The 11,831-nt window shown below is 61.4% G+C and overlaps 1 long non-coding RNA gene across 1 annotated transcript; it reads left to right on the top strand.

The window, feature by feature from the left end:
- The first annotated feature begins 337 nt into the window (after positions 1 to 337).
- Positions 338 to 10,948, top strand: LOC140695191 (uncharacterized). Its single transcript, XR_012070895.1, has 3 exons — positions 338 to 611; positions 10,269 to 10,388; positions 10,821 to 10,948. It is a non-coding gene; the product is annotated as an uncharacterized lncRNA (long non-coding RNA).
- Positions 10,949 to 11,831: the final 883 nt, after the last annotated feature.

Consider the following 11,831-nt stretch of genomic DNA (forward strand, 5'->3'; position numbering starts at 1 on the left):
GTGGGCTCTTCATGAGCGGCAGGCTCTTCAGGAGCCGTGGGCTCTTCAGGAGCGGCGGGCTCTTCAGGAGCGGCTAGATCAGGAGGAGAGGCAGGCTCTTCAGGAGCTGCAGGTTGTTCAAGAGCGGCAAGATCAGCAGGAGCGGCAGGCTCTTCAGGAGCGGCTAGATGAGCAGGAGCAGCAGGCTCTTCAGGAGCTGCAGGCAAGATCCTGGGGAGAGACCTGGGCGATGTCTGGGCAGGAGGCTGTGGTGGTGGGGAGCCCTTCATACCCAGACTCTTCCGGAGCCTGTGCTGGCCTTCCACAGTGTGGCACACCAGCCCCTCACTTGGGGAGCTGGCATGAGTGTCCTGGTTCCCCGGATCCTGCGGTGTCTGGCTCTGCAATGACAGTGACCGGCAGCCGGCCCGGCCCGCAGGTCTCAGAGCCCTGCCTGGCCAGGACCACTCCTGCTTCTGCCCCACTCGACCGTCTGCTGCCTGATCAGACTGGGACCTTGGTCATCTCAGTCACCCGGGAGGCAAGAGACACACCCTAGGGCGTGGGCGCCACCTCGGGCAGCAGGGCCCTGCCCCGGTTCTCCACATCCCAGCCAGCCCGCTTGGACCCAGGTTGGTGACGTGATCGGCCCCCCAGGCCTCTGACCCTTCCTCAGCCTGCTCTTGCTTGAGGCAGGACCCCCCCAACATGACTGCCCCACCGCCACCAGTCAGGAAGGGGCTGTGGGGCCACCCGGGTGGGGTCTGAGTGGTGGCCCGGCCTGGGCGGGCCTGCCTTGGGCCTCCCTGTGTTACCTTTCGGTCCCTCTGGCCAAAAGGCCAGAGGCGCCTGGGGTGAGACCCGACCCACTGTCGGCACTGTTGGCAAAGGCCGTTGCTGCGGGCTTTCCGGGGGCCGCGACCTCGGGATCTTGGGATGCAACAAAACATGTCTGAGCTGAGCTGAGTTCACCAGCCAAGTCAGTTGAGAAGTGTCCTTCTCTACACAGCGGGTGCCTGGTGACCTGGGTCCCAAGTTCTGTTGGGCTCTGTTGCCAGGGAAGTGAGGTCACTTCCTGGGGTCCCCTTCCCCAAGCTTCCTCCTTACACAAAGCTCCCCAAGGGCCTTTTTGGGCTGTTGATGGCTCACTTCCCACCCCATGCCATGTCCACCCAGTGACACCAACTCGGCCCCTCCTATAGCCCTGGGGAGGCCTGGATGCAGCCAGGGTCACAGCTCTGATGACCCAGCTGGCTTCAGACCCGGCTCCCCCGCCAGCAGTGCTGTCACCCTGGACAAGCCACCTGCTTCTCAGGGTCTCCCCAATCCCCCATCGGCGCAGTGGGGATCATCTGGACCCGGCTTCCTAGGAGAGCCATCATGTCTCTAGAACCACAAACACCTACTGCACCTGTCACCTCTGTGGGCTGGCATCACAGGGAGCTCATGCACAGACTCAGCAAAGGAAGGGCCCCACAGAGGGCTGGTGTGCAGGCCCAGGTGTGTGCAGGCACACGTAGGAGCAGGCCCAGTAGTGTGCAGGCCCAAGAGTGTGCAGGGGTAGGAGAGGGCCGGCCGAATGGGGGCAGGACAAGGAGAGGGAAGGTGCAGGAGTGTGCAGGCCCAGGAGTGTGCAGACGAGGGATTGTGTGGGCCCAGGAGAAGTCAGGCCCAGGAGTGTGCAGGGCCAGAAGTGGGCAGGCCCAAGAGTATGCAGGGCCAGTAGTGTTCAGACCCAGGAGTGTGCAGGACCAGGAGATTTCAGGCCCAGGAGTATGTAGTCACAGGAGGGAGCAGGTACAGGAGTTGCAGGCCCAGGAGTGCACAGGCCCAATTCGTGAAGGCCCAGGTTTGCGCAGGTCCAGGAGTGTGCAGGCCCAGGTGTGTGCAACCCAGGAGTGTGCAGACACGGGAGGGATCAGGCAGAAGAATGTACTGGCCCAGGAGTGTACAGGCCCAGGTGTGTGCAGGCTGTGGGCTGTGCAGGCCCAGGAGTGTGCAGGCCCAGGATTGTTTAGGCCCAGGAGTGTGCAGAGAGAAGAGTGTGCAAGCCCAGGTGGGTGCAGACCCAGGAGTGTGCAGGCCTAGGAGAGCGCAGGCCCTGGAGTGTGCAGGCCAGGAGTGTGCAGGTCGAGGAGAGGGCCGGCCGAATTGGGGGCAGCCCCAAGAGAGGGAAGGCCCAGTAGTGTGCAGACAGAGAGGAGTGTGCAGGCCCAGGGGGGTGCAGGCTCAGGCCAGGACAGGCCCAGGAGTGTACAGGCCTGGGAGAGTGTCGGCACAGCAGTGTGCAGGTAAAGGAGGGAACAGGTGCAGGAATGTACAGGCCCTGGAGTGTGTAGGCCCAGGATTGTGCAGGCACAAGTGGGAGCAGGACCAGTAGTGTGCAGGCCCAAGAGTGTTCAGGTCCAGGAGAGGGCCGGCAGAATTGGGGGCAGGCCATTTAGGAGGAAGGCCCAGGAGTGTGCAGGCCAAGGAGTGTGCACACGAGGGATTGTGCGGGCCCAGGAGAAGATAGGCCCAACAGTGTGCAGGGCCAGAAGTGTTCAGGCCCAGGAGTGTGCAGACAGAGGAGTGTGCAGCCCAAGGAGGGTGCAGGCCCAGACCAGGGCAGGTCCAGGAGTGTACAGGCCCAGTTGTGTGCAGGTCCAGGAGTGTACATGCCCGGGCGTGTGCAGTCCCAGGTGTGTGCAGGCCCAGAGAGGGCAGGCCCCGGTGTGTGCAGGCCCAGGAGTTGCAGGCCCAGGTGTGTGCAGACACCGCAGTGTGCAGAGACAGGAGTGTGTAGGCCCAGGATTGTACAGGCCAAGGGCTGTGCAGGCCAAGCCATTTGGAGCCCCAGGAATGTGCCGGCACAGATGGGAACAAGCCTAGGAGTGAATAGGCATATGTGGGAGAAGACCCAGGAGCGTACAAGCCAAGGTTGATGCAGGCCCAGCTGTGCGTAGGTCCAGGATTCTGTAGGCCCAGGTGTCTGCTGTCCCAGGAGTATGCGGGCCCAGTAGAGGGCAGGCCCTGGAGTGTGTAGGCCCATGATTGTGCAGGCACAAGTGGGAGCAGGACCAGTAGTATGCAGGCCCAAGAGTGTGCAGGTCCAGGAGAGGGCCGGGCGAATTGGGGGCAGGCCCATTAGGGGGAAGGCCCAGGAGTGTGCAGGCCAAGGAGTGTGCACACGAGGGATTGTGCGGGCCCAGGAGAAGGCAGGCCCAGGAGTGTGCAGGGCCAGAAGTGTGCAGGCCCAAGAGTGTGCAGGGCCAGTAGTGTTCAAGCCCAGGAGTGTGCAGGACTAGGAGATTTCAGACCCAGGAGTATGTAGTCACAGGAGGGAGCAGGTACAGGAGTTGCAGGCCCAGGAGTGTACAGGCCCAATTCGTGAAGGCCCAGGTTTGTGCACGTCCAGGAGTGTGCAGGCCCAGGTGTGTGCTGTCCCAGGATTGTGCAGGCCCAGGAGAGGGCAGGCCATGGATTGTGCAGTCCGAGGAGTGTGCAGGCCCAGGAGTGTGCAGACACCAGCTTGTGCAGAGACAAGGGTGTGCAGGCCCAGGATTGTACAGGATCAGGGCTGTGCAGGCCAAGCCGTGTGCAGCCCCAGGATTGTGCCGGCACAGATCGGAACATGCCGAGGAGTGTACAGGCATTGGTGGGATCAGGCCCAGGAGTGTACAAGCCCAGGTTCATGCAGGCCCAGGTGTGGGCAGGTCCAGGAGTGTTTAGGCCCAGGTGAGTGTAGTCCTAGGAGGGTGCAGGCCCAGAAGAGCACCGGCCCTGGAGTGTGCAGGCCCAGGGATATGTAGGTGCAGGAGGGAGCAGGCCCAGGAGTTTTTAGGCCAAGGAGTGTGTAGGGACAGATGCGAGCAGGCCCTGGAGTGTGCAGCCCCAGGAGTGTGCAGGTTCATGAGAGGGTCGGCCGAGGTGTGGGCTGGCCTGGGATAGGGCAGGGCCAGGGGTGTGTAGGCCCAAGACTGTGCTTGCCTAGGAATATGCAGTCACAGGAGGGAGAAGGCCCAACAGTGTGCAGGCCAAGTAGAGTGCAGGCCCAGGCCTGTGCAGTCCCAGGTGTGTGCAGGCCCAGGAGAGGGCAGGCCCCGGTGTGTGCAGGCCCAGGAGTGTGCAGACACAGGAGGGATCAGTCACTGGATTGTGCAGGTCCAGGGGTATACAGGCCCAGTTGTGTGCAGGCCCAACATTGTGTAGGTCCAGGAGTGTACAGGCACAGGAGTGGGCAGACAGAGGAGTGTGCAGGAAAAGGAATATGCAGGCCCAGACCAGGGCAGGCCCAGGTGTGTACAGGCCCATGTGTGTGCAGGCCCCGGATTTGCAGGCCCAGGCGTGGGCAGGCCCAGCATTTTGCAGGCCCAGGAGTGTGCAGGCCCAGGAGTGTGCAGACAGAGGAGTGCGCAGGACAAGGAGGGTGCAGGCCCAGGAGTGTGCAGGCCCTGGAGAGGACAATCCCTGGAATGTGCAGGCCCAGGACTGTGCAGACCAAGCAGTGTGCACCCCCAGGAGTGTGCAGGCACATGTGGGAGCAGCCCCAGTAGTGTGCAGACCCAGGAGTGTGCAGGCCGTGGAGTGTGCAGGCAAAGGAGGGTGCAGGCCCAGTCCAGGGCAGGTCCAGGAGTGTTCAGGCCCAGAAGTGTGCAGACACCGGAGTGTGCAGAGACAGGAGTGTGCAGGCCCAGGGCTGTGCAGACCCAGCAGTGTGCAGGCCCAGGAGTGTGCAGTCCCTGTAGTGTGCAGAACCAGGGGACGTCAGGCCCCAGAGTGTGCAGGCCCAAGAAAGGGCAGGTCCAAGGGTGTTCAGGCGCAGGAATGGGGAGTCCCAGGACCGTGCCCACCAAGCAGAGGGCAGGCCCAGGCGTGTGCATGCCCAGGAGTGTGCAGGCACAGGAGGCAGCAGACCGAGGAGTGTGCAGACCCAGGTGTGTGCAGGCACAAGTGGGAGCAGTCCCAGTAGTGTGCAGGCCCAGAGTGTGCAGGTGCAGGATAGGGCCGGCCGAATTGGGGGCAGGCCCAGGAATTGGAAGGCGCAGGAGTGTGCAGGGCCAGAAGTGTGCTGTCCCAAGAGTGTGCAGTGCCAATAGTGTTCAGGCCCAGGAGTGTTCAGGACCAGGAGTTTGTAGGCCGAGGAGTATGTAGTCACAGGAGGGAGCAGGTACAGGAGTGTGGAAGCCCAGGAGTGTACAGGCCAATGTTCGTGCAGGCCCAGGTGTGCACAGGTCCAGGAGAGTGCATGCCCTGGTGTGTGCAGTCCCAGGAGTCTGCAGGCCCTGGGTGGTGCAGGCCCAGGAGTGTGTAGGTACAGGAGGGAGGAGGCCCAGGAGTTTGCAGGCAAGGAGTGTGTAAGGATAGATGCGTACAGGCCCTGGAGTGTGCAGGCCCTTGAGTGTGCACACGAGGGATTGTGCGAGCCCAGGAGAGGGCAGGCCCAGCAGTGTGCAGGCCCAGGAGTGTGCAGACACAGGAGGGATCAGTCACAGGAGTGTGCAGGTCCAGGAGTATACAGGCCCAGGTGTGTTTAGGCCCAACATTGTGCAGGTCCAGGAGTGTGCAGGCCCAGGAGAATGCAGTCACAGGAGTGAGCAGGTACAGGAGTGGGCAGGCCCAGGGGTGTACAGGCCCAGGTTCGTGCAGACCCCGGTGTGCGCAGGTCCAGGAGCGTGCAGACCCAGGAGTGTGCAGACACAATATGGAACAGGCCCAGGAGTGTGCAGGCTAAAGGGTGTGCATACCCAGGCCTGTGCAGGCCCAGGAATGTGCAGACACTGGAGGGAGCAGGCACACTAGTGTACTGGCACAGGAGTGTACAGCCCTGGTGTATGCAGGCTCTGGGATATGCAGACCCAGGAGTGTGCAGTCCCAGGATTGTGCAGAGGAGTGTGCAGGCCCAGGATGGTGCAGTTCCAGGAGTGTGAAGGCCCAGGCCAGGGCAGGCCCAGGAGTGTGTAGGCACAGGAGGAAGCAGGCCGAGGAGTTTGCAGTCCCAGGTGTGTGCAAGCACAAGTGGAGCAGGCCCAAGAGTGTACAGTCCCAGGTTTGTGAAGGCCCAGGTTTGCGCAGGTCCAGGAGCGTGCAGGCCCAGGTATGTGCAGTCCCAGGAGTGTGCAGGCCCTGGAGAGGACAGGCCATCGAATATGCAGGCCCAGGAGTGTGCAGGCCCAGGGGTGTGCAGGCCCTGGAGTTTGCAGACACCGGAGTGTGCATGGACAGGGGTGTGCATGCCCAGGAGTGTACAGGCCTAGGAGAGTGCAGGCCCAGGAGTGTGCACACAAGGGATTGTGCGGGCCCAGGACAGGGCAGGTCCATGTGTGCGCAGGTCCTGGAGTGTGCAGGCCCAGGTGTATGCAGTTCCAGGATTGTGCAGACCCAGGAGAGGGCAGGCCGTGGAGTGTGCAGGCCCAGGAGTGTGCAGACCCAGGTGTGTGCACACGAGGGATTGTGCGGGCCCAGTATAAGGCAGGCCCAGCAATGTGCAGGGCAAGAAGTATGCAGGCCCAAGAGTGTGCAGAGGAGTGTGCAGTACAAGGAGGGTGCAGGCCCAGGCCAAGGCAGGCCCTGGATTGTGCCGGCCCTGGAGTGTACAGGCCGATGTGTGTGCAGGCCCTAGAGTTTGCAGGCCCAGGATTGTGCAGGCCCAGGAGTGTGCAGACAGAGGAGTGTGCAGCCAAGGAGGGTGCAAGCCTAGGCCAGGGAAGGCCCAGGAGAGTACAGGCGTGGGAGAGTGTTGGCACAGCAGTGTGCAGGTAAAGGAGGGAACAGGTGCGGGAGAGTACAGGCCCAGGAGTGTGCAGGGCCAGGAGTGTGCAGACACTGGAGTGTGCAGAGACAGGAGTGTGCAGTCCCAGGATTGTGACGGCACAAGAGGGACAGGTGCAGAAGTGTGTCGGCATAGGTGGGAGTAGGCCCAGGAGTGTGCCGACACAGGAGGGAGCAGGCTCAGGAGTGTGCAGGCCAAGGAGTGTGCAGAGACAGGAGAGTGCAGGCCCAGGATTGTACAGGCCCAGGGCTGTGCATTCCAATCCGTGTGCAGCCCCAGGAGTGTGCCGGCACAGATGGGAACAAGCCTAGGTGTGCACAGGCATAGGTGGTAACAGGCCCAGGAGTGTACAAGCCCAGGTTCATGCAGGCTGAGGTGTGCGCAGATCCAGGAGTGTGTAGGCCCAGGTGTGTGCAGTCCCAGGAGTCTGCAGGCCCTGGGTGGTGCAGGCCCAGGAGTGTGTAGGTACAGGAGGGAGGAGGCCCAGGAGTTTGCAGGCAAGGAGTGTGTAAGGATAGATGCGTACAGGCCCTGGAGTGTGCAGGCCCTTGAGTGTGCACACGAGGGATTGTGCGAGCCCAGGAGAGGGCAGGCCCAGCAGTGTGCAGGCCCAGGAGTGTGCAGACACAGGAGGGATCAGTCACAGGAGTGTGCAGGTCCAGGAGTATACAGGCCCAGGTGTGTTTAGGCCCAACATTGTGCAGGTCCAGGAGTGTGCAGGCCCAGGAGTGTGCAGACAGAGGAGTGTGCAGGCCAAGGAGGGTGCAGGCCCAGGCCAGGGCAGGCCCAGGAGGGTACAGACCCTGGAGTGTTCAGGCCCAGGAGTATGCATGCCCAGGGCTGTGAGGCCCAGCAGTGTTCAGGCCCTGGATTGTACAGAATCAGGAGTATACAGGCCCAGGTGTGTTAATACCCAAGATTGTGCAGGTCCTGTTGTGTGCAGGCCCATGAGTGTGCAGTTCGAGCAGTGTGCAGGCCCAGTAGTGTGCAAGCCTAGGCCAGTGAAGGCATAGGCCAGGGAAGGCCCAGGAGTGTACAGGCCCAGGAGTGTACAGGCCCAGGTTCGTGCAGGCCCCGGTGTGCGCAGGTCCAGGAGCGTGCAGGCCCAGTAGTGTGCAGTCACAATACGGAACAGGCCAAGGAGTGTGCAGGCCAAGGCATGTGCAGACTCCGCAGTGTGCAGAGACAGGAATGTGCAGGCCCAAGATTGTACAGGCCTTGGGCTGTGCAGCCCAGCAGTGTTCAGGCCCAGGAGTGTGCAAAATCAGGATTATACAGGCCCAGGTGTGTTCAGGCTAAACATTGTGCATGTCTTGGAGTGTGCAGGCCAATGAGTGTGCAATCCAGGTGTGTGCGGGCCCAACAGTGTGCAAGCCTAGGCCAGAGAAGGCCCATGCAGGGAAGGCCCAGGAGTGTACAGGTCCAGGAGAGGGCCGGCCGAATTGGGGGAAGGCCCAGGAGAGGGAAGGCCCAGGAGTGTGCAGGTTCATGAGAGGGTCGGCCGAGGTGTGGGCTGGCCTGGGATAGGGCAGGGCCAGATGTGTGTAGGCCCAAGACTGTGCTTGCCTAGGAATATGCAGTCACAGGAGGGAGCAGGCCCAGCAGTGTGCAGGCCAAGTAGAGTGCAGGCCCAGGCCTGTGCCGTCCCAGGTGTGTGCAGGCCCAGGAGAGGGCAGGACCCGTTGTGTGCAGGCCCAGGAGTTGCAGACCCAGGTGTGTGCAGACACCGGCGTGTGCAGAGACAGGAGTGTGTAGGCCCAGGATTGTACAGGCCAAGGGCTGTGCAGGCCAAGCCATGTGCAGCCCCAGGAATGTGCTGGCACAGATGGGAACAAGCCTAGGAGTGTACGGGCATATGTGGGAGAAGGCCTGGGAGTGTACAAGCCAAGGTTCATGCAGTCCCAGGTGTGCGTAGGTGCAGGATTGTGTAGGCCCATGTGTCTGCTGTCCCAGGAGTATGCGGGCCCAGTAGAGGGCAGGCCCTGGAGTGTGTAGGCCCAGGATTGTGCAGGCACAAGTGGGAGCAGGACCAGCAGTGTGCAGGCCGAAGAGTGTGCAGGTCCAGGAGAGGGCCGGGCGACTTGGGGGCAGGCCCATTAGAGGGAAGTCCCAGGAGTGTGCAGGCCAAGTAGTGTGCACACGAGGGATTGTGCGGGCCCAGGGGAAGGTAGGCCCAGGTGTGCGCAGGTCCAGAGCATGCAGGCCCAGGTTTTTGCAGTCCCAGGAGTGTGCAGGCCCTGGAGAGGACAGGCCCTCGAATGTGCAGGCCCAGGAGTGTGCAGGCCAAGCAGTGAGCACCCCCAGGAGTGTGTAGGCCCAGGAGTGTACAGGCCCAGGAGTGTGCAGCCCCAGGCGTGTGCAGAGTCCGGAGTGTGCAGAGACAGGGGTGTGCAGGCCCAGGACTGTACAGGTTAGGGCTGTGCAGGCCTAGCAGTGTTCAGGCCCAGGATTGGGCAAAATCAGGAATATACAGGCCCAGGTGTGTTCAGGCTCAAGATTGTGCATGTCCTGGAGTTTGCAGGCCCATGAGTGTGCAGGCCCAGAAGTGTGCAGATTCAATATGGAACCGGCCCGGGAGTGTACAGGCCCAGGTTCCTGCAGGCCCCGGTGTGCGTAGGTCCAGGAGTGCGCAGGTCCAAGAGTGTGCAGGCCCAGTTGTGTGCAGGCCCAGGAATGTGCAGGCCCTGTCGACCCTAGAGGGCAGGATGCTGTGACCAGAGGAGGCGCTCTCTAGGACTGGGGGCGGAGGCCGGGAGAGCAGGCGGTTGGAGAGTCGGTGGTGAGGGCTGGAAAGGGGCAGAGCTGCACCAACCAGGTGTGCGGACCTGAGGGCGTGAGGCTGGGCGGCCTGCCGAGGGTGTTCCTGCAGCAGTGCTGGCCCTGGGTGAGGATGTGGTGGCACCAGGGCTGAGCCAGCGGGGCAGAAGGAGGAGGAGCGGGGAGGAGGGCGCCAGAGGGTGCACAGTGGACCGGTCACTGGGCATCTGCAGGTTTGGAGGCGCTCTGCTGTGTGGGGCTCCAGGCCTCCCTGGGTCTGGGGACGTGGGTGTGATGTGACTCGGAAGGAGGCCGGGTGCGCTTCGGACAGCGCCCGCCATCTCTCCCACCCAGGCCCAGTGCTCATGGTCGTGTTGCAGCCTCAGTTTTCCGTCCACTGTCCCAGCAACCCCTTGGTGGTATTCTGAGCAGAGGCAGAGGGTGAGAGTCCTGACTTGGCTTTCCTTCCCTGTGTTTCCAAGTCCACACTCATTCCGCAAGTCGCACGACAGGCCAAGAAATCGGGAGACGCGGTGTCGGGGTAAAGAATAGTGAGTTTATTTGGAAAGGCAGCTGACCGAGAAGATGGCAGGCTAATGTCCTGGAGAGCCACCTTCTCCGAGTGAGACTTCAGGCTCCTTTTACACTCGAAAGGAGAGGGGTTGTGGGTGGTTGGTGCAAAGTCCTTGGTGCAGGAATTCTTTGTTTTTGCAGTTGTGGGTCAGCTCATGGGGCCCCTGTAAAACCTCTAACAAAACAAATGTTACTTTCTGTTCTGCAGCTTGTTGTGTGTATAGGAGAGGAAAAGAGCTCTTATCCTGAAGGCTGAGAGCCTTGAGAACAGGCTCTGCTGTCAATTTCAGGCTGAAGGCAACATTGTTTTACAAAAGGGGCAGAGCTGGTAAGACAGCCTGGAAAACAGCAGAGGGTTAAAGGAAAAAGAACAGATCTAATAGGCAGTCAGATTTGGTCTTTTCTATTACAACTGCTGCCCCAGCAGGGCTGGCCTCAGGGAGGAAGGGCGCCCCTCCGGCCCCCGAGAGCCGCCTGCAGAGGGTGGGGAAGGCAGGGAGGGGTTCTGCCCTGCTGGGGAGGTAAACTAGACATGGCTGATACATGGACAGTGAGTGCAAAGTTAGAAAGCCTCTGGGTTTTCCCTCTTTAGGGAGGGAGAGGGAGGCTCAGCATAGGTCCTTGAGCTTCCGCGAGAAAAGTGGCTCTCAGCCCAGGTCGGCTGCGGGCGCCTCTGGGGTTGTCACACCTGAGGGGCCCTCTGTGGACGGGTCCTGTGTTCTTGGCACTGACGTGGATTTTCCTCCTCCTCTTCCCCAAGGGGCGGTAGAGGCTCCGGGGGCAGCTTCCAGCCGATCACGGCCATCCTGCTGCCCTCATGCACGCTGGCCCTGCACGCCCGGCAGCTGGACGTCAGGCTGCAGCTGGACTACGTCTCCGCCTCGCAGGTAAGAGGAGCCCCGCTGCTTCCCTGGGGGCCGGCAAGGGGGTCCCTCGGGAGGGGTTTCGGTTGGGGGCTCCTGGCTAGACGCCGCAGCCGTGTGAGTGGCACCGTTGGGGTGAAGGAGGCTGGTGCCAGGGACAGGGCAGGCCCAGGAGTGTGCAGGCCCAGGAGTGTGCATGCCCAGGAGTGTGCAGGCATAGGAGGGAGCAGGCCCAGTAGTGTGCAGGCCAAGTAGAGTGCAGGCCCTGAAGTTTGCAGGCCCAGCTGTGTGCAGACAGAGGAGTGTGCAGGCCAAGGAGGGTGCAGGCCCAGGGGTGTACAGGCCCAGGAGTGTGCAGGCCCAGGCGTGTGCAGACTCCGGAGTGTGCAGAGACAGGAGTGTGCAGGCCCAGAATTGTACAGGCCTAGGGCTGTGCAGGCCCAGCAGTGTTCAGGCCCAGGAGTGTGCAAAATCAGGAGTACACAGGCCCAGGTGTGTTCAGGCTCAAGATTGTGCATGTCCTGGAGTGTTCAGGCCCATGAGTGTGCAATCCAGGAGTGTGCAGGCCCAGTAGTGTGCAAGCCAGGGCCAGAGAAGGCCCATGCCAGGGAAGGCCCAGGAGTGTACAGATCCAGGAGTGTGCAGGCCCAGGAGTGTGCATGCCCAGGAGTGTCCAGATGAGGGGTTTGAGGCCGTGGTGGGATGTACTTCACGGGCATAAATAGCGTAAAGAGCATAAAACTACATGGTAGTGATGGTCGGACAGCATGGGAATGCACTTAGTGTTCCTGAAATGCACAATTTAAAAGGGAAAAAAATCTGTATTTTATTAAAGGAAGTGGAAAATGGAAAAATATAGGATGCCATAAATGATGTAAAACAAATAAACTAAACTAAAGAAAAACAAA

The sequence above is a fragment of the Vicugna pacos genome, unplaced genomic scaffold (genome assembly GCF_048564905.1).
Source record: "Vicugna pacos unplaced genomic scaffold, VicPac4 scaffold_187, whole genome shotgun sequence".
Classification (NCBI taxonomy): Eukaryota; Metazoa; Chordata; class Mammalia; order Artiodactyla; family Camelidae; genus Vicugna; species Vicugna pacos.